We start from the raw sequence: 4,287 nt of genomic DNA on the forward strand, positions 1-4,287 counted from the left end.
GCCCACCCGCCGACCCAGTACAAACCCAAGCCAGCACTGAGCCAGCCGCTGCGCGCCTGCCTTAGCCCCTACCCTACACCCCACCCCTCGCAGCACCCCTTACCCAACACTCCTCCCCTTTGCTTCTCCCGCCGCCCGCCAACCCAGGTGGACAAGAGAAGCTCGCACGCCCACCCCTCCTTCCTTTTTCTCTCTCTCCCCTCCCCACTTTCTCTCTCACACTCTGTTTTCCCCCTCTTTCTTTCTCTGCCATTCTTCCCTCCCTTCTTTTCTTCATCCCATTCACTCTCTCTCTTTCTACCCTTCTTCCTTCCTTCCTTCCTTCCTTTCATTCTTTCTCCCTTCCTTTCTTTCCAAATTACTATCATTACCCCCACTCTGTCTCTCTCTCTCCCTTGTCTCTTTCCCACCCTCTCACTCTGTCTCTCTCTCTCTCTACCTCCTCTTCTCCATTCCTCCCTTCCACCTGCCCTTCCTTCCTATCTAGGGCCCGTTGTCTACTGCCACAACAGGATTTGCTTACTACTAGTCTTCAATAAAGCTTCACTGCCAAAAGTGTTGTGGAGAGTGTTTTGACTGGGGATCTGTCAACTGATATGGTTGCTCAAGATGGAGAGATTCTTGAGCAACTAGGAGACAGCACTGTTTTAAGTTCATTGCTCTGCCCCTTCCAACCCTAACACTCTTATTCCCACTCCAAGGGTTTTCAGAAAGCCACACACTCTTTTCCAATTTCACTTCAGTGCCAGTTCCTGTCCTCAAACTCACAGAGAAACCCAAACTCTCATTTCTGGTAGAATGGCACCCCTCCCCTCCTCCACCTGTCTGTTGTGCATCCTACATGAAGCAGGGTGATTTGGCAAATGCAAGTCAATGCCATTGGTTTGCATGCAACTCATGCAGCAGACCCAGAGCTGATTTCAGCACTGGGACTATTTTAGCAAGGAAGGAAGGAAGAGGGGAGAGGAGAGAAAGAGAGAGCAAATGAGAGAGACAGTGTGTGAGAGAGAGAGCCGGGGGGGGGGGAAGCAAATGGGGGGGGGGTGAAAGAAAGGAAGGAAAAGAAGAAAGGAAAGTCAAGCCGCAAGGCAAGCAGCCTAGAGGTGGGGGAAAACCGGCTCCCTGGCCTCTCCTCACTTCTCACACAGTTCAGTGTTGGCTCCTCCACACCCACGCCCAGTACTGGCAAGGGGAGGCCCACTAGGAGCCCCAGGCTGCAGTCTCCTTCAGCGGTCCGAGGGGGGCGGGAGGCGCGTGGCCTGGGCATCCCCAGACCTGTATCCCTGCCGGAGCAAATCTTCCTTTTGAACGAGGAGAATCGGGCTCCCCTGGCCTGTCTCCCTCCCTCCCTTTCCCCATTTCAACCTTATGCACCTTTCCCTCTTTTCCTTACCTTGAGTGCAGGAGGAGGCCGGGCAGCGAGGCAAACGGGCGGGGAAGAGCCAGGGCCTCAGGAGACTGCAGTGAGGCCTTTGTCAGCCAGTCCCCGGCCAGTGACAACAAGGCCAGGCCATGTGGGAGAAAGCAGCTGCTGGGCTGGAAACAGCCCAAGTGATGCTATGCAGCCAGGTGAGCTGGCCAGGAGGCACAGTGTGCTTCCCCCCGGTGGCCCCTCCTGTGGGCCCCGTTCAGGCCCCACCACAGGCCCACCAAGGAGGAGGGGAGGCCCAGGTTTTCCCGCTGTAGCTGTCACCTGGCCATGGGTGAGTCAGGGCCCTCACTTCCCAAGGCTGCGTCCATGTGGCCGCCTTCTGGCCCGCCGGCCTGGGGGCCCCACCGGCATTCAGCAAGGAGGGCCGCCCTCCTGGCCTTGGCTGCCAGGAGGGAAGCTGGCCACCGCCCTGGGGGGGAAAGCCATGCACTAACCATTAAACAGAGGGAACCCTGCTTCCGAGCATTCTCTGGGGATCTGACCCTTGTGTTTGCCCTTCACCTTCCTTTTTACTCTTCCTGTCATGTTTGTAAAGTTCCCTGTTTTGAAATCAAATGTTACTCTTTTGGATTTTAGGGGTAACTTTCCATTGATCTGAATGCTGAATTTTATAGCATTGGGGTCACTGTTCCCAGTTAGTGTAACAACCTCTACATCTCTCACAAGGTCTTGAGACCTGTTCAGAACCAAGTCCATGATCACTGCCCCTCTCGTTGGCTTTGTGATCAGCTGTTCCAGTGCATAGTCTTTTATGATGTTTAGGAACCTCATTTCTACGGCATGAGTCAAGCACATGTTTACCCAGTCAATGTGAGGGTAGTTGAAGTCTCCCAGCATAATAGTATCTGCTTTAGTCACCTCTTATTTCCTTCTCCATCTCAAGATCAGCCTCAAGGGCTTGATCAAGTGGGCAATAGTACACACTCCACCTTTTAAGTAACCTTAGGGCCCAGTATTCCCACCCATATTGCTTCTGTTGGGGAGTTAACTCCCCTGATGTTGTCTAACTTATTTAATTCTATGCCCTCTTCAGCATACAATGCAACATCAACAATAACCCATCCTTCCCTGTCCTGCCTATATATGTTATACCCAGGTATGACTGTATTCCATAGATTCCCCCCCACATTTCACCGTGTTTCTGAGCCCACGTGCGGGGAGGGCGGGGTAAAAATGTTTAAATAAAATAAATAAATAAATAAATAAAAAGATACCTATCTAAATTGTCACTGAACATCAAGCAGTCCTGGTCCCCCATCTTGGCTTAGAGACTCAGCATTGACATACAGACACCTATAATGTGTTTTATTCTCCAGTAACCATCACTTCCCCCAGCCCCTTAGTTGCCATACACGGCCCTCAGTCGCCATCATGCCCTCACTCCCAAGTTCTATTATGCTCTTATCAGTATTACCAAGCGCAATCATCCCTTTGGAGGACTGACTTGTCCCGAACTGGAGGCTTCCCAACTTCTGTCAGCTCCCACCCACCCCGTTTAGTTTAAAAGCTGCTGCGACATCTTTTTGATATTAGTCACCAGCAGCCTGGGGTTTTGGTTTTTTTTGTACCTTCCTCAGCCCCAGAGCAACATGACATTCAATAATTTAAATCATTCAATAATTTGCACTTTAACAGTCTTGTTAGTGCAATGTTTTCACACAATAATATTCATTTTAAGCTACATATCCTTCTCTTTTCCTTCTTCATTTTGTTCCCCAAATTCACAGCCATTATTTCAGGAATGCTTTCTTTCCTTCTTTCCAGATCTGTGTGTGTCCCCCTCCCCCCATAGCTAGCAATCCAAAACAGTCCAGTGGCACCTTGAGAGCCGGTCGAGAAAGAGGTACTTTTCTCCCTTTCTCACGAGACAAGAACTCCTTGTGGGCACTCCATGAAATTGCTGAGCAGCCAGGTTAGAACAGATAAAAGGAAGTCCCTCTTCACCCAAAGAGTGATTCACGCATGGAATTCACTGCCACAGGAGGTGGTGGTGGGTACAGGCATGGATGGCTTCAAGAGGGCATTGGATAAGCATATGGAGCAGAGATCGATCAGTGGTTATGAGCCACAAGGTATAGATAGGAACTCTCGATCTGGGACAAGGGATGCTCTGTCTTCTTGGTGTTTGGGGGGGGGGGCAAGAGGGGGGGCCCCCCCCCACTGCTGGACCTCCTGATGGCCCCTGGTATTTCTGGCCCCTGTGTGACACAGGAGTGTTGGACTGGATGGGCCACTGGCCTGATCCAGCATTGGCGTCTCTCGTGTTCTTATGTAAGGTTTATTCAGGCACCAGCTCTCCCTCCTCTGTGAGGGCAGATATGCATGTTTTCTCCTCCCCGCCCCGCAGGTAGCCATCCAAGAGAGTCCTCCAGTGGAGCCCGAGCGGTGGGGGTGTTGCCTTCTGACCGGCTTCGGGTGATGCCAGGGGGGGGTGTGTGGCGGCAGGGGCGCTATGCGTTGTTATGGGAATGCGCTCCTGCAGCTCTCTTCCTGGGGCAATGGCCCCTGCCCGCAGAGAGGTGCCTCGTTCGGATCCCGTGGAGTGATGGCGCCGCTGTCCTCCGCTCTGCTCAGAGCTCACCTACCCCCGTTCCCCCCAAAATGAGCCCTAGCGGGATTTGTGGTACAGGCCCGAGTGGGTCTTCTTGAGAAAAAATAAATATATGAGACCGTGTCTTTATTTTCGGGGAGACACTCGAGTGCTGCGCCGGGTTCTGGGCCCCACGACTGACGGGAGGAGGCCGAGAAGCGGGGCCGCGTGCGGCGGGGGCGGGGGGGGGAGGCGAGAGGGCCGGCCGCCTCCGAGGGCCTGGGGAGGGCAGCCCGTCCCCGCCGCCGCCGCCGCCGCCGGCCCG

This window comes from Gekko japonicus, unplaced genomic scaffold (genome assembly GCF_001447785.1).
Source record: "Gekko japonicus isolate JY-2015 unplaced genomic scaffold, Gekko_japonicus_V1.1 scaffold1498, whole genome shotgun sequence".
NCBI classification, from domain to species: Eukaryota; Metazoa; Chordata; class Lepidosauria; order Squamata; family Gekkonidae; genus Gekko; species Gekko japonicus.